The sequence below is a fragment of the Triticum aestivum genome, chromosome 6B (genome assembly GCF_018294505.1).
Source record: "Triticum aestivum cultivar Chinese Spring chromosome 6B, IWGSC CS RefSeq v2.1, whole genome shotgun sequence".
NCBI lineage: Eukaryota > Viridiplantae > Streptophyta > Magnoliopsida > Poales > Poaceae > Triticum > Triticum aestivum.
The window spans coordinates 148,081,374-148,107,433 of record NC_057810.1 but is presented as its reverse complement, the minus strand read 5'-3'; positions in this window follow the sequence as shown (position 1 = coordinate 148,107,433).

Below are 26,060 nucleotides of genomic sequence, written 5' to 3'. Positions count from 1 at the left end.
GGGAACATCTAGTAGACTTATCCTGACTAAAGTTGGTCTTCGACTACCAAAGACTCTGACGATGATGCCGTCTTGGGCTCCACGGTGACCTCCATCCTGCCGCTCTGCTGGTCTTGGTCTTGTTGCATCGAAACGGTAACCTTTGTCGAATGCCTTGGCCACACTGCACAGGCCAGCGCCCGCCTGACCTCGATCGTCAGGGCTTGCGTCACGGGCACCTCGCGAGGTACCCTTGCCTTGAGCTCTCCGCCTCCTCGCGAGCCTGCCTGACGAGGCTACTCCTGAGGAAGCTTCCAGTCGTCCGCCCCGCGAGGCTTGGCCCCTCGCGAGGGTCTTGAGCTTGAGCTGATGAAGGTGGGCCGCACTGGGCCACTGCTTGAGCCACGCCGCAGGCCGCAGGCAGGCAAGTCTGGGGACCCCCGTTCCCAGAACGCCGATAGTAGCCCCAGGGCCCAAGGCGCGCCCGGACTTGGCTTAGCAGAGAAGCGAAGGGGCGAGTGCGAAGCGCCGCGGGCCCCAACAGCCTGCGGCCTTGGGCGCCGCATGGCGGTTGATTGGACGCGGGCGTCTCCGCTTCCTCACGACACCTCGGCAACCGTCCATCTGACAAAAGGGCTGCCCAGGCCAGGCTTACTCGCTTTGTTCTCGTTCTTCTTGCCCCAGATCCCCTTTCTCGCTCTTCTCCTTCTCGCTTTCGAAATCCTCCAGATCTGCCTCAATCTCTTACTTCCGGCGAGCCATGGCGCCTCACAAGACCCCGGCCGGGGCCTGGTACTCGCTGGCTCTGGATCCCCCGAATGTGTCGGGGAAGAATCTCGCCCTCACGCGCCTGATAGTGGCGCAAGGCAACGAGGGGGCGACTGTGCTCAAGATTGGCTCCGCCCAGCCTGAAGGCAAGGGGAGCACCTTCTACCCGCTCTTTGTGAGCGCCATCATCGCTGGTCTGGTGCCTCCTTTTTCTGAGTTTGTCAGGACCCCGACTCGATGTCACATCGATCTAGCCGGTAACACCTCATATCACTTTGCGGCCTCACGCACGGTATCCCCACGGGTGTCGCCTTACCTTTGCCCGGGACCGTTTGCGCCTTTTGGCTCACGTATATGATAGTGTCGCTAGCATCCATATGATAAGGAGCCCGGGCTGACATGACTAGTCGTAAACCCAAAGTGGCACAGACTTACAGGGACAGGCATCCATGACCCAGCTTCGAACGTGTCGGTCATCAGCAAGTGGGTCCGGGCTGTAGCACTGGGCTAGCAGGACTCCGGTAAACCGGGCTGTAGCGGGCTAACAGGACTCCGGTACTCAAAGCGTGACATTTCCCCGAAGGGACAGACACAGGAACGAAGAAGGACACATGCCGGCCAGCCTAAGTGTTCCGGAGCAGTAGCAAGCTACCATGGCTCGGTGGAAACACTAGGAGACATTTCCCGGTAAGAGAGGTTACTAAAGATAAACAACTAGATAGTCAGATCCCACACATACCAAGCATTTCAATATCATACACGCAATATGCTCGATATGTGCAATACAACATGGCATCACAAAATGACTCTACGACTCAAGTAATTTATTCAATAGGCTCCGAGGAGCGAGGTATTACAAACATGGGTCTCATGCCCAACAATCAGAGCATACAAATCAAAGCACAAGCGGAAGCTATCATGTCTGAGTACAGACATCTATAAATGAAAAAGGCTGAGAAGCCTGACTATCTATCAGATCCTGCCGAGGGCACAAGATCGTAGCTGAGGTATCGAGCTAAACGTCGAAGTCCACGTGGAACTACTAGTGAGACTGAAGTCTCTCTACAAAAACATAAAATAGGCAAACGTGAGTACAAATGTACCCAGCAAGACTTACATCAGAACTATCTACATATGCATCATTATCAACAAAGGGGTGGTGGGGTTTAACTGCAGCAAGCCAGCTTTGACTCGGTGGCTATCCTGAACTACGACTGCAAGTAACTCTTTGAGGTGGCGCACACGAGTCCACATATTCACCAACCAATACTCCACTATGGATCCGCTCCCGTCTCCCTACGAGAACGCCATCCATAGCACTCACGCTTATCTTGCGTATTTTAGAGTATCCACTTTCACTTGTCTATGAACTGATATAAGCAACCCAGAAGTCCTTTTCCGCGGACACGGCTATTCGAATAGATCATATTAACCCTGCAGGGGTGTACTTCTTCACACACGCTCTCACCACTTACCGCCGTTAACACGACATGTACTCGGCAACCTTCAAGCGGAAGCCCAACGTGGGTGTCGGCCACGGCCTGCCTAAACACTCAAGTCTCTAGTCCAGGTTTATCGCCTATTCGGGTTCCATCCATGAGGAGATCCGGCCGGAGTTTCGCTCACAGCCCCAAACGATGTGAACAGGGTTCCTGAGACACCAAACGGGCGCCCGGTACACCGTGCCACGTGCCTACCGCATCACAGCCCACCCCTACGGTCAGCGCTGCGCACGGCCTCCAGCATACTACAAACACCAGAAACTACTTGCAACTCCTGGACAGAGGACAAGGGTGATTAAGAAGCCGAGAGGGTCCATTGGTTTCGGGCCCAATGCGTGGTAGTAGCTGAATCATGGATCACAAACACAGAACTCAGTTCCTGAGGACGGCTGCAATGAGACAACCCACCATGTACTCCTACATGGCCTCTCACCGCTACCTTTACCAAATCGTGTTCACACACTTAGCTCACACACAGTAGGACATGTTCACACACCTCTGATTCATCCCCGATGAATCAGACCTGACTCAACTCTAAGCAGTAGCAGGCATGACAAACAAGCATGAATGAGTAGGCACATCAGGGCTCAAACAACTCCTACTCATGCTAGTGGGTTTCATCTAATTACTGTGGAATGACAGGTCATGCAGAGGATAAAGGGGTTCAGCTACCGCAGCAAGTAACAGATGAATCGTTGTTGTCCTAATGCAGTAAAAGAGAGCAGGAGCGAGAGAGTAGGATTGTATCGGAATGGAACAAGGGGGTTTTGCTTGCCTGGCACTTCTGAAGATAACATTGAGTCTTCATCAGTGTCAACGATCACGTCATCGGTATCACGCCTATCGAGAGGGGACAAATACCGGCAACACAGAAGGAACACAATCAATGCGATGCACAATATGATGCATGCTCATGACATGGCAATATGAATGTGTTTTGGGCTAATGCAACTAGCAACAGATTAAATGAAGTTGGTTTGAATATAAAATTCAAATTCAAACTCCATATGTGATTATTCAAATGTCATTCACTTCATTTGTCCTAAACAGTAGTGATAAGTTGTTCTAACATGCATGGAAATGGTACAGATGGATTCCTTGAATTTTTCTGATGATTTTTCATATATAATTTATTTAATTTGGAGTTACGGTTAATTTTCTATGAATTATTGAAGTTTTGGGCATTTTCTGAAATTTTCTGATTATTATTAAATCCAGAAAGTATTACTGCGTCATACTGACGTCAATGTGACGTCAGCGGGTCAACAGGGCGCCCCAGGTCAAACCTGACGTGTGGGGGCCACACGTCAGTGACTAACTAATCTAACCTAGTTAATTAGCACTAACCTAGGTTAAGTTAAATTAGTTTAAATCTAAACTGGATTAGTTAGCCGGGCGGGGCCCGCATGTCAGTGGGGAGAGGGGGAGGTCAAACCGGGCAGTGGGTCAACCCACGCCGGTCAGCGGGTCAGCGGGCGCCGGCGTTTAGCCGCCGGCGAGCCCGACGCGGCGGCGCAAGTGCAATTCGCTGTTCCGGCCACCAAAAGGGTCGGGGAGGGTACCTACGGGGAGCTGGGGATGGGCTGAGGCTCTTGGTGGAGGGACTTGAGCTCGGGGCGGTCGGAATCGACGCCGGCGGCGAGCTATGCGGCGGCCGGAGCTCGGGCACGCTCGGACACGGCGTTTTGGGCACGGGAGGAGGAGTGGGTAGGTGCTCTGGGTTCCCGGGAACGCGACGAGGACGACAGCGTGCTCAGACGCGACGTACGGGGCCTCTAGCCGCGGCGACCTCGTGGCCGGCGGCGACGAGCTCTCGGGCTCGGCGGAGCCCGTGGTTAGAGGAAAGAATCGGCATCAGGGAGAGGGGGGTTCGGTGCGGGGGCTCACAGCGATGGCGATGGGATGCTCGGCGAGGTCGGGGACGGCCCGGAGCCGACGAATTCGTCGACGGCGACCGGCGGGTCCGAAGAGGGGAAGAACGGCGGGGCGGCGCCTCGGGGCTTCTCCGGTCGCGTGAGATGGCGGGGAGGGTGAGGATGGAGTGGCGGAGCTGGTGGGCTAGTTGGGGGAGCGAGGGAGGCCCTGTGGCCGCAGTGGTGGCGAGCGGCGGCGACGGCGACTCTCGGGTGGCTCGGGGAAGAGAGTCAGGGGAGGGAGAGAGGGTGCAGCGAGTGAGAAAGAGGAGCGAGGGGACACGGGGCGTCGTCGTGGCGTCGCTAGGAGGCCGGGGGGGAAGCAGGAGGTGGCGTGCGGTGGCCGTGCGCGCGTCGGCGCTCGCCACCGAGCTGCTTCGGTGCGAGGGGAGGAAGATGACAAGGGGGAGGAGGTGGGCTGGGCCGGCCAGGGGGAAGGAGCTGGGCCGGACAGGGGAAGGAGCTGGGCCGGATGGGGCGCTAGGTGAGCTGGGCTTCTCTCTTTCTCTCTCTTTTTTTTATTTACTGTTCTGTTTGTTTTATTTAATGTCTTTTGCCACTGTTTTCAATTCCAAAATAATTTCAAACAGTGCCAAAACATTCTGAAATATTTTATGTTACCTCTCTGGACTATTCCCAAAAGTACATAAAACATTTCAAAGCATTTGAAAATATATTCATTATATATTATGAATATATCCCCAAATTCAAATAGATTATTGATTTAAATTCAGAGACCAAATAATTCCTTAAAAATATTCCAGAATTTTGGTTTGATATATAACTCTTGCCAAAATTCACAAAACTATTTTTAGGGCATTTTGGATTCACAGAATGCAATTAAAAGGGTGCTTGCCCTTCTTTTAATTTGGGTTTTAAGGCTTCTGAATATCCTCAGTTCAAATTTCATTTGAATTTAAACATGATGCAGACATGAAGCTAGGCTAGAGCAATGCCAGAAGCTAGGGATGTGACAACTCACCCCCACTAAACAAGAATCTCGTCTCGAGATTCAAGCGTAGGGTAAGGTGAAGGGGTAACGCAGACTAGTATAATCTTCACGATCCAGGGTGCACTTCAATTGAACGTTGATTCGATCACCATCATTGTCTTGAAGTCTTACTCTGAGAAATCCTGTCAACATGACATGGAGGGAAGAAGGAGACTCTAGAGGGGTTGATCTTCTCGAAGATCGAACAACTCACGGAATGAGACATAGCAACATCTCTTGAGCTGAGAGACGAAGCACAGATCTGAAGAAATGGGGTAAGACAAATGACGAGGGTTCGCTAAGTAGACAACAATTCCACACTTAAGAAGGTGGTAAACGATTGTCAACGTAGCGAGGAGTTGAGTTGCCATGATACCACGACGAAACATCCTGAAGGAGGGTGATTCGTAGATTATCCCCTTAAGTGGCAAAAAGAATTACTTTTGGTTCAGAGATCATTGAAACTCTTCATGCCAGCATAAGGCAATTCACAACGATCGTTTGGAGGGAGTCGGTAGAATGGCATACTTGGACTTGGATGATGTGGATTACCTTGTTGAGGACAACGTAACGGATGAATTTGCTTATCACCGGAAATGGAAGAGACCCATGGTAGAATGGCACATTGGCGGTGCAAGCTGGGAACAAAATGCAAATGCTGGGAATGATTCTAGTAACTGGGGAAGAACCCAACAATAGAGAGTGAATTCACTGTTTGAATAGATCATAGCATTGCCGAGGAAACTGAGAGGAATTCCAGTTAGTGCCGATGATAACACGTAGCGCTTGTGCGTGCTCTCAAGAACTTGAGCATTTCCATATTCATCAAGGTTTTACCACATCCGTGGCAAGGATCCTGGCAACACAACATACCACCATGATGAACAACGTTGGACGATGCAGATACGAAGGAGGATAACACTTTCTCAGATTTCACCTTAGCGCGGCCAAGCAAATAAAATCTGGATGAACGACCGAGAGACATTTAGCACTCCGCTTCTAATGTTCTCCTTAATGTGCTAGCGTAATACACCCATAGATATGGTTTGATATCTAGAACATTAAGTAAAAGGTCGGACTTCGGGAGCAATAGAATCCATAAGGAACAGTTATGGAGATAAATCCTACGAAATCCTTATGGGGAGGTGGCTAACTTCCTCAACCAAGATACTACAATAATAGGTCTTCCGGCTGGGTTTGTTGGCCACGACATCTACTTTACCGGTTATCGAGGGACCAATATTATAGTTTTTGGGAAATATTCCAACCATCATATCTGCCTGAGACTCAGACCTGGTTGGTGTCAGGATATTCCAGACTCATCGAGTCTAGGAAGAAAAATGAAAGTTTGCAACACAACTCGACGAGATGACGTTGCGAGATTCTCGGGAAATGAACTACGATAGCAAGCTCCAAAACATGAGCTGGTTCTGCTACAAACATGTGAACACGTTGTCCCAGACAAACATGCCCACATGGTAGTCTTACAATAAAACACTACCGAGTTCTGGTTGGGAGCCATCATCGAGGATATCGAAGTTCTTTCATAAGTCCGGATTAGCTCTTATGAAGATACTCCTTCTCCTTGAACAAATCAGTCAGTGGCTTAGTGTGCTAGGATACACATATGGAATGAAGATGATCAGTCTATCAAACCACAGAATACTTCGCACGTGCATAACTGACTTGGGATGGTTCCAGAGGAGGCAAAAACAAACCTTCTCGAATTCACGACGGCAGCTTACATCAAAATGCACGTGAATCAAAGGAAGTCACTCCTTTCATCAAACAAGTACTTCATGAGCTAGCATGAAGAAAATGCTTTCAAAAGTTTCCAACACTAACTTAATGTTCAACAACATCATGGAGGAGATAAGAATGTTGTTAATGGGCTCAACAACAACTCATCGGAATTTCCATATCACTGGACTTCCACCATCGTGTGAACACGGTGATAGCATTGGTCAGACCCAAAAGATATAATGGTGTATGCTCGAGGGATCAACCATGGGTAAGACAACATTACGAACATCGTTGGTTCTGATTTGATTTGACGATAGCCCACACTCAAATCAAAGGATTGATGAGACGATAGGTCCAGCAACTGATCACAAGGACCAATCGATGAAGATATCATCTTTCTTCAACACACACTACACAAGAATATCCCTTTGGAACGAACTAAGTCAGGCAAGCTTTTATCTTCCAACTCTCCAAGTTGTCGTTTAGCTTAACCAACTAGCTCAGGGATATTTAACACCGATTCTTGGAGAGAAGGTGGTTCACAAGAAACCAACTTGATCACGAACTCAACATAGCGGTCAGGTGACAACCCGGTAATACTTCCGAGAAGATATTCGGAAAATCACGAACCATCGATATGTTACTAAGCTCGAGAACAATCTCGCTTTTGAGGGCAAGACGATATGATCAAATGAGTGAGGACTTGACAAAATCCTAACTCATCAATCAAAAAGTGCACCAAGAATAAGGACTAGGTAGCACGATCAGTCTTAGAAGGATGATTCGAAAACCAACACACTAAGAATGAAATTATGGTCCTTTAACTACCAAGCAACAAGGTTGCTAGGAGTATTGATTTCACACATCACGATTCACTTGTCGGCATTCCGGTTACAATAATACAGGAACCGAGGAATGAACAATGATAGCAAGAAGTATCACTGTACCAAGAGTGCATAGGGTGGTGTGCAATTCCTATAACAATCTCGATATAAAATATTCAATACTTCAAGGTAGAACAGAACCAAAAGCTGGATTGGCATTTGATCTGCGGAATACAACTACTTTGACCCAATCCTAGATATGGATGAGGTACTGGAGTTTGTTTCTCCTAGTCATTCCGCGATAGAATGGCTTGACGGACCACAAGAGTATTAGGCATCGATAAACGAACGCACGCATACTCTTGACTATCAATTGATAGACGAGGGTCAGAATGCAACTAAAGGGATCAACTCAAAGGATCATATAATTTTCTGAGTTGTGGACGCATAGATTAGTATGTCGAACCAAGTTCAACATGTTTCTTCCGGATAACCCATGCAGAAAGGTAGAACTGGCAGAGTCACGATTTATGAATGGAGAACTCCTCAAGAGTACTCTAATTGTGATGATTTTTTTTTTGATCCAATAAACATCTGCCATAAGTAGTTCATGGTATTTGGAAGAAGAAGATACCACGGACTTCAAGGACTATCGCAAAGTTACTAATATCCTGAAGGAACTAGCAAACACTATCAACATGAAGTAAGTAGAGTGAATCTCGGGTTCAAAGCCCAAGGAGTAGAATACCTACTACTAAGTGGCATCACGGGATGCTTCCGAGAATAAGGCCAGAATCATCACACTGGGATCACAAATCATTGCTAGATTACTAGGTGACTCCCTAAAACACCTAGGTTCATAATAATAACTCCAACATAAATGTCAAGGCAATAGAATACCTCAACTCAACAATTAGTGTGATTGAGCTGGCATAAAGGAACATCGAAACCAGAGGAAAAGGATTTTGCAAATGCATCAGACTATTTAGAAACCTGGGATGATTTGGACAGCATAACGGCTGTAAATGCTCAGGAAAGATTTGAGACATTCACAAAAATGGTGGCATAACCACTCAGAAGCACAATATCAAGGTTTCGAGATCAACAGATAACATACAGAAGTAGTAGGAACTGAACTCAAGCTTAAATCCAACAATCTTATAAGTCTACTGATTAGTAACACGTGATCCTGATAGAAAGAAGAGATAGCCTAGTTCTTAATCCCCGCAGGAAAGATAAGATGACTCAGATCAGAAGGGCATGAGGTATAAGGAGTAAAAGAGCCTTACGTTCCATCCCACAATCAATTCCCTTATATAACTAAAGAATTTCTAGACTCAACTTCGACCAGTTTGGCTTGGTAATCCTACAGGCAGTCAAGCTCTGATACCAACGCTGTCAGGACCCCGACTCGATGTCACATCGATCTAGCCGGTAACACCTCATATCACTTTGCGGCCTCACGCACGGTATCCCCACGGGTGTCGCCTTACCTTTGCCCGGGACCGTTTGCGCCTTTTGGCTCACGTATATGATAGTGTCGCTAGCATCCATATGATAAGGAGCCCGGGCTGACATGACTAGTCGTAAACCCAAAGTGGCACAGACTTACAGGGACAGGCATCCATGACCCAGCTTCGAACGTGTCGGTCATCAGCAAGTGGGTCCGGGCTGTAGCACTGGGCTAGCAGGACTCCGGTAAACCGGGCTGTAGCGGGCTAACAGGACTCCGGTACTCAAAGCGTGACATTTCCCCGAAGGGACAGACACAGGAACGAAGAAGGACACATGCCGGCCAGCCTAAGTGTTCCGGAGCAGTAGCAAGCTACCATGGCTCGGTGGAAACACTAGGAGACATTTCCCGGTAAGAGAGGCTACTAAAGATAAACAACTAGATAGTCAGATCCCACACATACCAAGCATTTCAATATCATACACACAATATGCTCGATATGTGCAAATACAACATGGCATCACAAAATGACTCTACGACTCAAGTAATTTATTCAATAGGCTCCGAGGAGCGAGATATTACAAACATGGGTCTCATGACCCAACAATCAGAGCATACAAGTCAAAGCACCAGCGGAAACTATCATGTCTGAGTACAGACATCTATAAATGAAAAAGGCTGAGAAGCCTGACTATCTATCAGATCCTGCCGAGGGCACAAGATCGTAGCTGAGGTATCAAGCTAAACGTCGAAGTCCACGTGGAAACTACTAGTGAGACTGAAGTCTCTCTGCAAAAACATAAAATAGGCAAACGTGAGTACAAATGTACCCAGCAAGACTTACATCAGAACTATCTACATATGCATCATTATCAACAAAGGGGTGGTGGGGTTTAACTGCAGCAAGCCAGCTTTGACTCGGTGGCTATCCTGAACTACGACTGCAAGTAACTCTTTGAGGTGGCGCACACGAGTCCACATATTCACCAACCAATACTCCACTATGGATCCGCTCCCGTCTCCCTACGAGAACGCCATCCATAGCACTCACGCTTATCTTGCGTATTTTAGAGTATCCACTTTCACTTGTCTATGAACTGATATAAGCAACCCAGAAGTCCTTTTCCGCGGACACGGCTATTCGAATAGATCATATTAACCCTGCAGGGGTGTACTTCTTCACACACGCTCTCACCACTTACCGCCGTTTACACGACATGTACTCGGCAACCTTCAAGCGGAAGCCCAACGTGGGTGTCGGCCACGGCCTGCCTAAACACTCAAGTCTCTAGTCCAGGTTTATCGCCTATTCGGGTTCCATCCATGAGGAGATCCGGCCGGAGTTTCGCTCACAGCCCCAAACGATGTGAACAGGGTTCCCGAGACACCAAACGGGCGCCCGGTACACCGTGCCACGTGCCTACCGCATCACAGCCCACCCCTACGGTCAGCGCTGCGCACGGCCTCCAGCATACTACAAACACCAGAAACTACTTGCAACTCCTGGACAGAGGACAAGGGTGATTAAGAAGCCGAGAGGGTCCATTGGTTTCGGGCCCAATGCGTGGTAGTAGCTGAATCATGGATCACAAACACAGAACTCAGTTCCTGAGGACGGCTGCAATGAGACAACCCACCATGTACTCCTACATGGCCTCTCACCGCTACCTTTACCAAATCGTGTTCACACACTTAGCTCACACACAGTAGGACATGTTCACACACCTCTGATTCATCCCCGATGAATCAGACCTGACTCAACTCTAAGCAGTAGCAGGCATGACAAACAAGCATGAATGAGTAGGCACATCAGGGCTCAAACAACTCCTACTCATGCTAGTGGGTTTCATCTAATTACTGTGGAATGACAGGTCATGCAGAGGATAAAGGGGTTCAGCTACCGCAGCAAGTAACAGATGAATCGTTGTTGTCCTAATGCAGTAAAAGAGAGCAGGAGCGAGAGAGTAGGATTGTATCGGAATGAACAAGGGGGTTTTGCTTGCCTGGCACTTCTGAAGATAACATTGAGTCTTCATCAGTGTCAACGATCACGTCATCGGTATCACGCCTATCGAGAGGGGACAAATACCGGCAACACAGAAGGAACACAATCAATGCGATGCACAATATGATGCATGCTCATGACATGGCAATATGAATGTGTTTTGGGCTAATGCAACTAGCAACAGATTAAATGAAGTTGGTTTGAATATAAAATTCAAATTCAAACTCCATATGTGATTATTCAAATGTCATTCACTTCATTTGTCCTAAACAGTAGTGATAAGTTGTTCTAACATGCATGGAAATGGTACAGATGGATTCCTTGAATTTTTCTGATGATTTTTCATATATAATTTATTTAATTTGGAGTTACGGTTAATTTTCTATGAATTATTGAAGTTTTGGGCATTTTCTGAAATTTTCTGATTATTATTAAATCCAGAAAGTATTACTGCGTCATACTGACGTCAATGTGACGTCAGCGGGTCAACAGGGCGCCCCAGGTCAAACCTGACGTGTGGGGGCCACACGTCAGTGACTAACTAATCTAACCTAGTTAATTAGCACTAACCTAGGTTAAGTTAAATTAGTTTAAATCTAAACTGGATTAGTTAGCCGGGCGGGGCCCGCATGTCAGTGGGGAGAGGGGGAGGTCAAACCGGGCAGTGGGTCAACCCACGCCGGTCAGCGGGTCAGCGGGCGCCGGCGTTTAGCCGCCGGCGAGCCCGACGCGGCGGCGCAAGTGCAATTCGCTGTTCCGGCCACCAAAAGGGTCGGGGAGGGTACCTACGGGGAGCTGGGGATGGGCTGAGGCTCTTGGTGGAGGGACTTGAGCTCGGGGCGGTCGGAATCGACGCCGGCGGCGAGCTATGCGGCGGCCGGAGCTCGGGCACGCTCGGACACGGCGTTTTGGGCACGGGAGGAGGAGTGGGTAGGTGCTCTGGGTTCCCGGGAACGCGACGAGGACGACAGCGTGCTCAGACGCGACGTACGGGGCCTCTAGCCGCGGCGACCTCGTGGCCGGCGGCGACGAGCTCTCGGGCTCGGCGGAGCCCGTGGTTAGAGGAAAGAATCGGCATCAGGGAGAGGGGGGTTCGGTGCGGGGGGCTCACAGCGATGGCGATGGGATGCTCGGCGAGGTCGGGGACGGCCCGGAGCCGACGAATTCGTCGACGGCGACCGGCGGGTCCGAAGAGGGGAAGAACGGCGGGGCGGCGCCTCGGGGCTTCTCCGGTCGCGTGAGATGGCGGGGAGGGTGAGGATGGAGTGGCGGAGCTGGTGGGCTAGTTGGGGGAGCGAGGGAGGCCCTGTGGCCGCAGTGGTGGCGAGCGGCGGCGACGGCGACTCTCGGGTGGCTCGGGGAAGAGAGTCAGGGGAGGGAGAGAGGGTGCAGCGAGTGAGAAAGAGGAGCGAGGGGACACGGGGCGTCGTCGTGGCGTCGCTAGGAGGCCGGGGGGGAAGCAGGAGGTGGCGTGCGGTGGCCGTGCGCGCGTCGGCGCTCGCCACCGAGCTGCTTCGGTGCGAGGGGAGGAAGATGACAAGGGGGAGGAGGTGGGCTGGGCCGGCCAGGGGGAAGGAGCTGGGCCGGACAGGGGAAGGAGCTGGGCCGGATGGGGCGCTAGGTGAGCTGGGCTTCTCTCTTTCTCTCTCTTTTTTTTATTTACTGTTCTGTTTGTTTTATTTAATGTCTTTTGCCACTGTTTTCAATTCCAAAATAATTTCAAACAGTGCCAAAACATTCTGAAATATTTTATATTACCTCTCTGGACTATTCCCAAAAGTACATAAAACATTTCAAAGCATTTGAAAATATATTCATTATATATTATGAATATATCCCCAAATTCAAATAGATTATTGATTTAAATTCAGAGACCAAATAATTCCTTAAAAATATTCCAGAATTTTGGTTTGATATATAACTCTTGCCAAAATTCACAAAACTATTTTTAGGGCATTTTGGATTCACAGAATGCAATTAAAAGGGTGCTTGCCCTTCTTTTAATTTGGGTTTTAAGGCTTCTGAATATCCTCAGTTCAAATTTCATTTGAATTTAAACATGATGCAGACATGAAGCTAGGCTAGAGCAATGCCAGAAGCTAGGGATGTGACAGAGTTCTTCCTCGCTGTTCTTTGCCAATACAACTTGCAAGCTCTGCACCTCCATCCCAACTCCGTTCTGCTCCTGGCGATTTTCGCCTACTATTGTGAGGCTCACGTTGGAGTGATGCCCTCGGTGGCCCTGCTACGCCATTACTTTTCCCTTCGAGTTTCTGGTGCCCACATCACCGCATGTGCGAGCTTTATCGCATACTCCAACTCCAATGCCATATCGAAGCCCGGGAAGAGGATCAAAGGCTTCCAGAACAAGTGGGTCATGGTGGATGTTGGGAGCATCCACCCTACGGGGCAGCCCAAGGCCGTTGATGCGTGGTCTCGCGCGGAGCTTGACGACCCCCGTGCGAAGGTGGTGCTGAAGAGGATGAACGTGGCCTTAGGCCAGGCAACTTGGTGGCGGCGAAGCTGACCGGGGCTATGCTCCTGAGGGAGTTCCCGGAGCACCGGGTGACTCCACTTCGGGAACACTCGCCCCCATTGTGGAGGCTTGGGGAAGAAGATGCCGCCCTCCGCCTAAGCTCTGAGGCCCTGGCCGACGAAGATCTGGCCGCGGCTCTCCATTCCTTAGTTGGGGGAGACGTGGCGAGCCCGGAGGGCGCTCCTATCCCCTTGTTCCTTCGCAATGACTGGGAGCAGGTGGTGAACGCCATGCCCACCTTCAACAGGGAGGGGCTGGTGCCGGCGGGCTCCCGAGGATCTGTCGGCGTTGGCGACGGTGAACTTGTCCTCTGACGACTCTAGCGGGGGGGAGGAGGAGGAAGAAGAGCTCGACTCTCAGGCGACCGGCAAGGAGTCGGGGGAGTCCTTCCCTTGGCGCAGGTCCTGCGCCCTCCGCTCCATGCCGGACGACGATGAGGCCGGTGCCAGGCGAGGCGGGGAGGACTCGCCCTTGGTCCCGAGGAAGGACAGGACGGGGCTGGTTCCCCGAGGGTCTGCTCTGCTCCCGGGGTGGTCTGAGGCCAGCTCCAGCCCTCCCGACGCGCCCTCTGCTTCCGGTCCTCCCAAGGCTGACCCTTGCAGTAGGCTTTCGGGCTTCAAGTTTGGCTGGAGGCTGCTTGAGTCCGCGAACGACGACCAGTAAGTGCTCAATTCATGTTTTGCTTCCTGTTTCTGTCGCCAAGGCTTGACGTCTGCATCCTTTTGGCTAGGCCGGCGCCTACAGCAAAAAAGGTTGAAAGGGGCCTCGGCGGCCCTGCTTGGGGCGAGTTCGCCTGCCGGGGCAGCGCCTTCATCTGCGGGGAAAGGAGGCGGCGACGCTCGTGCCTCCCCTGCCCGGTCGTCCTCGCGAGGCCAGGTGGGCCGCCCTAGCGTGGATCCAGCCCCCATGACCCAGGTTACTCCCGAGGCGGCCATGCTTAACGCCGTTGCTGAGGCCGCCGGGGCTCAGAAGGCCCCGACGCTTGATGCTGGGATCACACTGCCATCTTCTCCTCCTACTGCGCCGACCGCTGCTTCCCTCACTCCTTCCACCGTCCTGGACCGCGCCACTGCTGAATTAAGCCGGCTGCGAGAAGATCTCCAGGGCGCCGACCCCCGCCTGGTGGCCGGGCGCCTGGAGCTAGCCTCTGGCTGGGTCCACTCTGACACCACCGTCCGAGCGGCGCTAAGCCAGGCTGCATCGGCCTTCGATGAGGAGAAGCAAGCCACCTTCCAGGCCAAGGCCGCTCGCAATGCTGCCTTGGGTGATGCTGCGGATGCCCGGGGCCGCTGCAAGGCGCTAGAGGACGAGCTGCAAGGCTTGCGCGGCAAAATCGCCAAGGAGGTCCACAACCGCCAGGAGAAGGAGGAGGAGATGAAGGCTCGGGAAGCTGCCGTCAGGGACCAGGACGCTGAGCTCGATGACCGTCGTGGCCGGTTGGAGACACTGGAGCAGGCGCTGAAGGCGGAGAGGATCGAGCTGGACGACAAGGCTAAGGTCCTGGCTGAGGATCAAGTGGCCTTCACGAAGTTGGAGGAGAAAGCTCATGCCGCACTAAAGACGCTTTATGATGGCGGCTTAGAGAAGCCGTTGGCTGGCGCAGAGGACAACCCCGCCGAGCTGCTTCCCTTCCTGGTCCGTGCACTTGAAGATGTTGCAGACGGCCTTGGTCCCACGGTCGAGGCCGAGGCGTGTGTCCTTTCTTCTGCGGCGCTGACGTGTGTCCTCAGCCACGTCTACCTTCACGACCCCAACGTCGACCTCGACAGCCTGATGGAACCTGTGAGCGGCGAGCTTGCCGCTGCTGCTGCTAAGGCAGTGAAGGGCCGAGCTGAGGCCTTACTGGCAAGGTTCCGCGCCTTCAGCACCAGGCCCGGGCGAGATGCTGCCAGCTCCGCGGCTTCGGGAGGTGGAGCCGCCCAGCGCGACCCCACCACAACTGGCAGCGCCGCCGAAAAGTGATCCCTTCGCGGCTTCTGTCCTGTTTCAATTCCTGCAACATGCATCATGCCTCATGGAGGCGTTTAAACTTGTGTTTGGCGTTGTGAAAACAACCTATGGCCTGTAATATTTGCTTTTGAATTCCTTAGAATTTGCATTTCCCCTCCTATTTGCTTGTGTTCTATGTCGGCAGGGCCCGGCCCCGCGCATACCTCAGCCACCGTTAGCCCCGGCCAGAAACCACGACGGGACCAAGGATTGAGGGGCTACGTGACCAGTTAGGCTCCTGAGTCGTGATGCTCAGGAGTCCCCCTTGACGCGCGAACAGCAAGTAGGGAAGGGAGGTATAGGAGTGGATTTGTCGTTCTATGTCGGCAGGGTCCGGCCCCGCGCATACCTCAGCCGCCGTTAGCCCCGACCGGGAACCAGGACGGGACTAAGGAGTGAGGGGCTACGTGACCAGTTAGGCTCCTGAGTCGCGATGCTCAGGAGTCCCCCTTGACGCTCAAACGGTCTTCGTACCTTGGCTCCGCTCGGGGAGGGGCGCGCGACGAACCAGGCCCGGGGAACCTGGCTGGGTGGCGTGCGCCCGGGCGTGGCCCGGATGTAGCCCCCGTGTCCAGCCCCCTCGTGTGGCGCTCCCGAGGGGAGGCGTTACGATAGGGCCAGGCACTAAGCTCTGGGCTCCTTGAGGTTGATGCGGCCGTGGGCCGCCCTCAGTTGTTTATCACCAGCACGGAGCATAGCGCTTCTGTATGTGTACGGGCATAGCCGCTCCTCGGCAGTGTCGTCAGCCAGCGCGGAGCATGGTGCTTCCACTGGTAAGTGGGAGGGGTCCCCCCTCCGGGAGGAGCCCCCGGGGCGTGTACAGCCCCGCCCTAACACGTGGCTGGCATGGTAGGGCTTGACAAGGTGTATCTGGGCACCCGTGAGCCAGCGCGGGACTCACGGGGCCCTACCTCAAGGCGGGTTGCGCCTGGCTCTGGGCCTTTGTTTGTAGTATGCTCCTGCAAGATTGGTTAGATGCCAACGCTCTACGTCCTCAGGTCCCGGCCCTCGAGAAAGCTCAGTCGTCGCTGGTATGCCAGGTCGTGATGTCGTGGACAAGGCCAGGACGTGAGGGCTGGAGGGCCAGTAAGAGCCCGTGAGTCGCGATGCTCAGGTGCCCCCCTTTAACATGCAAGCGATTAGCATGAAGAAGAAAAAGGGGTGTCGTGGGAGGCATCAGATAATGATCATAGCGGGTTAAGTATGCGAGGCACGCGACCTAGATAGATGCAGGAAAGATACATGCCACCGGGTCGGGCCCGAGCGGCTTGGGGATAATGCAGCCCGAGGGGCGCCCCCAACAAGGTAACCTAAAGACATGAACAAAAGAGATACATGCCACAGGGACAGACCCACGTGGCCTGGGAATGATGCAGCCCTGGGGGCGCTCCCAGCTGAAAATAAAACTTTGAAAGATGTCACCTGATACCGCTGGAGATGAAGGAATGCTGAAGTAGCGGACGACGCGCGGTAAGGAAGCTGATCCTCGCAAGCTCCCGGGACCAGGAGCCTCAGGAGGCTCCAGGGGCGTAGGCGGCTCCTCGAGGACCATCTCCATCTCTGCTAGGACCACGCAATGCCTGACCTCCTGAGCCTCCAGAATGCTCCTCAGCAGGCATTGATGAGCAGCAGCCGCGTTCGGCAGGCCGAGAGGCATGTGAACGTAGTTGTGGGGTGGACCCTCGCAATGTACCACGCGCGAGGGCCAGAGGCACTCCTGAGACGCGGCTTGGTTGAGCCCTGACACGTCGATGCAGACGCGCAGCCCACCATCCTCGCCTGGATGGGGGGCTACGGCGGGTAAACGGCGGCTGCCGCACATGACTCTTGACTCCTGCAGCTCCTGAGTGTTTCTTGCGATGAACTCCTGAGGGTTTGGCCCTCCTTGCCTCATTCCTTCCTGAGGGAAACGTGCTTTGAAGCACACCTCCAACTGGTGCCCGAGCGCCTCCCTCGTGACCTTGGCAAAGTCGGTGGCCCTCCAGGAGAGAGCCCCCGAGCCTTGCCCGAGGAGGGCGCCGGGTGCGCCTCCCTATGCAACAGAGGGTGGCGCCCCTTGAACGGGCGCGGATCCTGACGCAACGCCTCTGGAGGTGCCTGCTTCCTAATGGTTCGGGCCAAGTGATGTCTTCTTCTTCTTAGGGACTGCCTCGGGAAGGCTCTCGCTCCTGTGATCTGGGTCTTTGATTGTCGCGGCCTGGAAGGCACGCTCGAGAGAACACACTGCATCCTTCTCCTCACAGGGGACTGTGATGACTCCACCGCTTCCTGGCATCTTGAGGATATTGTAGCCATGGTGAGTCACTGCCTTGAACTTGGCCAAGGCCGAATACCCGAGGATGGCGTTGTACGGCAGGCGAATGTGGGCGACGTCGAAGTCAATGAGCTCGGTGCGGTAGTTCTTGCGTTGTCCGAAGGTCACAGTTAGGCGGACCTGCCCTATCGGGGTGGTAGAACCATCAGTGACTCCTGAGAAAGGCTTGGTCGGCTGAAGCTGATCATACGGCACTTGGAGATTGTTGAATGTCTTGACAAACAGAATCTTGAGTCCTGCTCCACCATCGATGAGGGTCTTGGTGACTTGCACATTGCTGATGACTGGGGAACAGAGCATTGGGAGAACCCCAGCTGTTGCTGCGCACTTGAGCTGATCCGCTGAGCTGAACGTGATGACACATGTGGACCACCTGAGAGGGCGCGAGGCCTCGGGCTTTGGGAGGACTGCATTCACCTCGCGAGCAAACTGTTTGAAGATGCGCTGAGAGGTCAGGGCTTGAACTCCGCCCAGGATGCAAGCGATTGCGCGTGGCTCCTGGAAGCCCCCAGCCCCCTTGTCCTGATGCTGGTCTTCGTTCCTCCTTGGCGGTGGTGGCAGAGGAGGGAGGCCTGCGTTGCCTTGCGGGCGATCCTCATGAGGCTGATCCCTCCAACCTCCCTCGCGAGGCTGGTCCTGCCAGCGGTCCTCGCGAGGTTGGTCGCACCACCCTTGGCGAGGGCCACTGTCTTCCCATCGTCCTCCATCTCTTCCTCCTCCTCGGTCATAGCCCCGATCGTTGCGCTCGGGGCGTCGGCTGATACGTCCATCTCGCACAGCTCTGAGCTCTTGGTATTCGTTGGTGTTGTGGGTGTGGAGGTCGTGGTACACGCAGTACCGGCTGCCCTTGGATGACTCCGGCTGATCCCTGCCTCGCTTGGTGTCTGGCTCTGCTGCGAGCACAGCCGCTCCTTTGCGCTTCACGTCCTTGACCTTGGGCTTCTTCTCTTCTGGATCAGCAGCTGGAAGCTCGAGGAGGGAGAGGCGCCCCTCCTCAGCCCTGGCGCACTTGGTCGCCAAGTTGAACAGCTCCAGAGATGTGCACAGATCTTCATGGATTGCTAGCTCCTCTTTCATCTTGATGTCACGCACGCCATCGGAGAAGGCTGAGATGATGGCTTCCTCAGTCACCCTGGGGATCTTGAGGCGGGCGTTGTTGAAGCGCTGGATGTACTTTTGCAGGGTCTCTCCTGGCTGTTGCTTGATGTGGCGCAAGTCACTCACGGCCGGGGCCCGGTCGCGAGTGCCTTGGAAGTTGGCGATGAAGCGACTGCGCATCTCGTCCCAAGAGGAGATCGTGCTGGGAGGCAGGTTTAGGAGCCAGATGCGGGCGCCATCCTTGAGCGCCATGGGAAACCAGTTCGCCATGACCTTTTCATCCCCGTTGACCGCCTCGATGCCCAGCTCGTAGAGCTGGAGGAACTCCGCGGGGTTGGCAGTGCCGTCGTAGCGAGGAGGCAGATCTGGCTTCAACTTGCCCGGCCAGGCTACGCTGCGCAGCTCGGCGGTGAAGGCGCGGCAGCCTGCGGTGGCCACAGGGGGGCTTTGGTGACGAAGGGCTTGATCTTGAAGGTCTTCGCGCGCTACCGCCAGGAGCAGCGCGGGGTCTTGGCGCACTGGAGCAGGAGCGCGGTCATGCTGTGCTGGCGCAGGGAGCACGCGAGCACCTTCTTGAGGGCGAGGGGCCTCTTGGCAGCTCTTTTCTTGCTGCGCGGGTGCTGGACGCGGCAGGTCTCGTCCAGGGGCCGCGCGCCTTGGGGCCAGGGCGCCTTCTTGAGGAGGAGGTGGCGGAGGCGCCTCCGAAGCTGCGTTGCCCGCGCAGGATGGAGGGCGATGCGGCGAGAGGGACGGCGCAGGGGAGCCCCCTGCAGCGCTGACGAGCTCAGTGATGCGAGCAAGCCACTCGTCGTAGAGGTCGTCGACGGGGCGGTAGTGCAGGAGCTCACGTGCCAGGAGCAACGCGGCGTGCGCGTCCGCGGGAGCGCGACGAGCGTGCGACGACGAGCCTGCTGGAGTCAGCGACGGGGTGGCGGTGCTGCCTTCCCGCCGCACCGAGGGATGCAGCGACGACGCCTGCTGCTCGTTCCCCGCCGGGCCGGTCGCGGTGTGGGCGGCAGGCGACGGGGAACGATGGGGAGGCCCGCCGACGGGGGCCGTCTGGGCGACATGGGCCGCGAGAGCAGCTCGACGCTCGGCGCGGGCTCGGCGAGCGTCAGACATGGGCGCGACGGACGACGAAACGCAAGACGGCGGAAGACACGATTCCGGCGCACCCCTACCTGGCGCGCCAAATGTCGGATTTCGGGTTCCGGCAGACCCTTGAGGTTCGAACTCTGGGGTACGCGCGAAGATCTCTCCCCTACCAACTCATGTCTCGAAGCCTCGCAAGGAATCTAGGCTAGAAAGATAAACACACAAGGGACATGGGGTTTATACTGGTTCAGGCCACCATTGTGGTGTAATACCCTACTCCAGTGTGTGATGTGGTGGATTGCCTCAGGGGCTGATGATGAACAATGCAAAGGAAGAACAGCCTCGCGAGGGATGTTCTTGCGGTGGTGTTGCCCCTTAGGAAGGGTTGGTTTTAAAATGCACTTTCTTATGGGCCCATAAAGAAAAGGTAAATAATTACTTGCACTGATAAGCACTTAAAATGCACTTTCTTATGGGCCCATAAAATTAATTTAAAACTACACAGGAATTCATCTCTTATACTCAAACTGTTTCTATGATACTTCAATCAAACGGAAAGATGAATTGATAGTGAAAGGTGCCTAAACAAATAATGAGGCAGATAAAGTACAAACAAAATTTGATCAACATACTTGTATTTAAGGAGCTGCTAGTCTGTAATGGAGCTAAATTCTGTAATGGACCACTTTTTTCTACCGCAACCCGCAACCATCTAAACGTGTGGGCAGTTTTTCACAAGGAAAAGAAAGTTTTTTTAGGGTAACCATGTTAGAGAGTCAGAGGCGGACCCTATATCATGTTGGACAGATAATTTACAGAAAAGAAATGGATAGACAAATCATTTTGGCAGGAGGCAGGATGCAGGCAGGCACATACCACCATTGCAGCAGCAGGAATAGATTCGGCGTGTCCTTTGAGGTTTACAAGGCCCAAGGCGCACATGCAGATCACGCTGCTCTGCTGGACGATGTCCAGGGGCGGAGTCAAGATTTGAACATGAGGGGGGCGAGAAACCAATGCTTAGAATGAAAGAAATATCATGACATGTTAAGTCTCGTAATAACGTTGAGGACAAAGCATAAGAAATATTCATAGACCTATAAAATGAAGTTACATATCTATTAGCTTAAACTCAGCTCTACGACCACCAGTGTCGAACAAATTGATTATCTCATCAGATGTGATCTTTGCAGCTATTTCCTTCCCAATATAGACGACCATGTAATGCCGAAGAAAGTCATCTCCCATTCTGTTTCGAAGACGTGTCTTGACTAGTTTCATAGCTGAAAAAGCTCGCTTGGTTGTCGCGGTTGACACTGGAAGAGTTATGACCAACCATAGTAATCTATTAACCATTGAGTACGTAGCAGCTTTACCTGTATTTAATAATCAAGGAGTCAAATAAGCAAAAGTTATGAACAACTGCAGTAGTCTATCAATCATTCAACCATTGAGTATGTAGCAACTTTACCTGTTTTAAATAATCCAATAGTCAAATCAGCAAGTGAAGGCGAACTCTTTAGCTCCTGATGGTTGCAAACATCAAGCTGGAAATGGGGAAGTTGAGACTCCAAATGAGCTCGTTCTTGACTAGAAAAGTCAGCAGGATAAAAAAATTCCACTAATGTGCATATATTAGACACGTCAAATGAGTCATGCCTTGGATCCAAAGATGCACAAAGTGTCAAAAGCTCTGTGTTTTGAACACCGAAACGATCATTTAGCTCAACCAATTGCTGATCTATGGCAACATTGAACACATCTACTTTGTAGTGATGTAATGTAGTAGTGTTATCATGTTTGTTGCGAGACTTTGTTACATCTACATACCTACAAATCACATCATATATTAGTAAATATGATAAATAATATTCTATATTATATGAACAAGAAAATATATGTTACCTGCTATTCAGATCAGGGATGTCAATCTCATGTTTCAAACAAAAAGATTGAACCTCCTGAAGAAGGGGGTCCCAACCATCTTCTCTCAGCTTACCAAGTAGCACCTTTGTGGTTGAGACCAAATCTAATGCATTCAGAATATCTAGTGACTTCTTTTGAAGTGTTTGACATAAAACATCAGTGATTTTCATGATTTTCTCCATTAGATGTAAAATGAACACAAAATCAAATGACATAATTATTTTTAGGGCTCCTACGGCATCTCCTCTAGAATATTTCGAGGCTGCACGGTCATTTGCTATACTCCTTAGGACCTCAACTGTAGCGCCAAACATCTTTTGTAAACTCTGAATTGACTTGAAGTGGGAACTCCATCTAGTGTCACCAGGTCTTTGTAAAGTTCCTATCTGATTTTGCCCTTTTCATGTATCGAGTTCTCCCAATTCAATTTCGCGTGCAATCTCCGCAGCTTTATTTGCTAACAACTCATCATTACGTTTAGTCGATGCACTAACAACATTTATAATGAAATTTGCATTTTGGAAAAAGTTATGCACATCATGTACCTCCCTTGACGCGGCAACAAGCGCTAACTGTAACTGATGAGCCATGCAATGCACATAATATGCATAAGGGCAGTCATTCAGAATTAGAGCCTTCAATCCATTCCATTCACCTCTCATATTACTTGCCCCGTCATAGCCTTGTCCTCTAATGTCTTGGACATTCAAATTATTATCGGAAAGGACTTTGCAAATTGCCTTCTTGAGAGTCAAAGCAGTAGTGTCAGTGACATGAATTACATCAAGAAAACGCTCCTGTATGAACCCCTCGGTGCTCGGGAATCGAAGAACCAATGCCATTTGCTCTTTCTTTGATTCATCTCGTGCTTCATCTACCATTATGCAGAACTTGCTAGTACCAATTTCATCTCTAATTTTTTTTCCTTAACTCTACTAGAAAGTAATGTGAGGATTTCTAGTTGCACTGTATGGAAGGTGTACTTCGCATTCCTTGGAGCATTTTCCAAAACAACCGCATTCACCTCTTTGCTATAAGAAGCCAAGAACCTCACCAGATGAAGAAAATTACCCTGATTACTTGATCCCGGAGATTCGTCATGGCCTCTATAAGCACAAGCTTGGAATGTTAACCATCTGATGAAATCAACAGAAAAAAGGTCATAACTTGCTTTAATGTACATTATAAAATATTTGAATTCTCAAAACAGAAAAGTTTGCTTACTTGATGCAATCAATTGTAACTTTAAGCCTTAGCCTTGCATCTGCAACCTTTTTTGCACACACTTTCACCATTGACTTGTCAATGTGAGTCAAACTATTTTTTTAGATTATCATGACACCGCTGAGAAAAGTTATGAGTGGAGTTGGAATCTTTGCCCATATGAGTTAAGAAAGCACATTCGTTTCCATCATTCACCTTCTTCCAATTATTAAATCCCTTGACTGTGAATGCATCAGAGCCACACCTTCCACTTGGCTTTTTTTGTGAAGAGAAAACAAGGTAGGCAGTACGCACGATGTGTTTCCATCAAATACTCAAGCCAAGGAAAAGAATTGAAATAACTGTATTGAAATAGACGATGATTTTTTCCTGGTTTGTTATATGGATATTCTCTCATGTATGGTTGATAAGCTCCCTTCAAAATATAGAAGCGGCGTGCTTCTTCTTGCTCATCATGAGGGAGTTCCCAAATTTGCTGGCGCATACCGGGGTCCCTTACATATTTTGTGCTTTCAATTGTACCTTCTCCTGCTGCAACTTCTTCCGGTGCCACAACTTGTTGCTCATCAGTTTGTATATCAACAGAAATATCATTTGTTTGGTTATCTGCAACAGGTTGCTCCTCAGATGGAATCACATTTTCGGCACCAGTAGTGTTGGAGCTTGAAGTTGACCCAACTGGTGTGAAAAAGGAATTTATCCCCCTAGTTGTTGGTGCTTTTCGCTTCCTCATTGACTACTATATAAAGGAAAACCATGATTAATAGATTAATTCACTATTCTGTAGACAACACTAACACACCAGATTAGGATAGTAGGATTTTAATTCATAATAACTGATAGCTACAAGTACGTAGTGGTACCTTCCTCTATCTGATCTTCCTTTCTCACTGCAAAACTCTGATGTAATGAAGCCTCCTTCTCTCCTCCAGTACTCCCTCCTTAGTCCTTACACACTGGACACACAGCGGACAAAAACGACAGATCAGCGCAGACGATAAGGTAGGGGCGGCGGCGGCTTGGTGACTGGTGAGCGCCTTACCTGAGCGGGAGCGGCAGCCGGGCAGCCGGCGGCTGGGCGGCAGCGGCAAACAATGCCCTAGTGCAGGACACGATCAATGGATGGATTGATCGCATGGCCGCATGGATGGATTGACAATGAGTCACTGACATGGGCTATTGGGCTTTCGGTCTAGAATAGTTATTATATTAGTACTCATATGGGCTAATTTCTCTAAAATAATCTTATATGGGCTAATGATGTGATTATCTCTGGCCAATTAGTGCATATACAGTATACTATGAATACTACTACCTACTAGAAATCGTTGGGGGGGCGAGCGATTGGCAGGGGTCTAGCCCCTGCTCGCCCCCCCCCCCCCCCCCCCCCCCCCCGCCGTCTCTCCGCCCCTGACGATGTCATCAGAAGGCTAAGCGCCATGCTTCAGCAGCTCACACATCAGGTCGGCCTCATGCCCTCATTGGTGATACACTTGAAACCAATGTTTTGCATTAGTCAAAAGACCATAGAAAGAATCAAACAAAATACCCTATGGTTCTACTTCTACCCAAAAACTACTGCTTTACTGATGGTGTATGTGCTGAGTTGGATAGAGCTAGTCCAAGCTATCCACGCAGACGACAAGTGATAAGGTATAAGATTGCAAGACTTGGGTTCATAAGGCCATACTTAAATATTGTGCAAACACTGATATACCACACCAGTCAATATAATATATGTGTTTGCCATATTAATTAAAACAACAACCAATGCTCACAGTTCAATACTTCAAGGGTAACCATTGTTTAAAAAGCAACAGATCAAGAACGCAGCAGGTTCATGGTGTATTGCTAGATATGCTGCTTGTCAACTTGCAAAAAGTTCAACATAGATTGGCCATGAAATGTGTCAGATGGACAAGGATTTCAACTACGATAAAACAGAAATGTCGAGCCAAGACGGGAAACCTTGAAACATGCAATTAATTCTTACAAGTAGTTACCAAAATACAAACACTATTCGGGAAGTAGTATTTTCAAGATTATATGATAGACGAGATGGTTGCCCTGACTTTGTGACCAGAGTAGAACTAGTTTATATGTCACCATGATAACAGGACAGTGAGATGAAAAAAAGTTATTTCAGCGCCCCACCCCCACCTTTTCTCATTTGACCTTATTTTTCTTAACAACACAAAGCAGCACACGTTCTGTCACTAGCATTCAGAGAGGAATACCATTCCGGTGGTACAGTACATACATAAAAAAATAAATTATTTGTTTGGTTAGTTCAGGAAGAGAGGCACATACCACAATAGCAACTGCAGAAGGAACAGACAGTTCACTCCCTGTGCCGCAGATTGAAAGTGCAAACTCCTTGATAAGGCTACTTTGAATGATAGTGCTGATTTGTAAGGTGTCATCCACACTAGGTTGCACTCGAGTTTTCCACTCGGATAGGAGATCATCCTCCATCTTGAGACACTACTTGGATAAAAATAAGTGAATTTGAAATATGTTAGTGTAAGCAGTTTCAGTTAGATAATCGATGGTTTAGTAAAGAAGCAAGAGGGTTACTTACAAATTTGGCAACAGCAGCACCCGTGCCAGCAGCAGTGGCAATTTGTGAATCCACACGATTTAGGTTGGAAGCAGCATCGGCAACAAAGTCATAAGCATTGCGTTTGTAATACTCCTCAA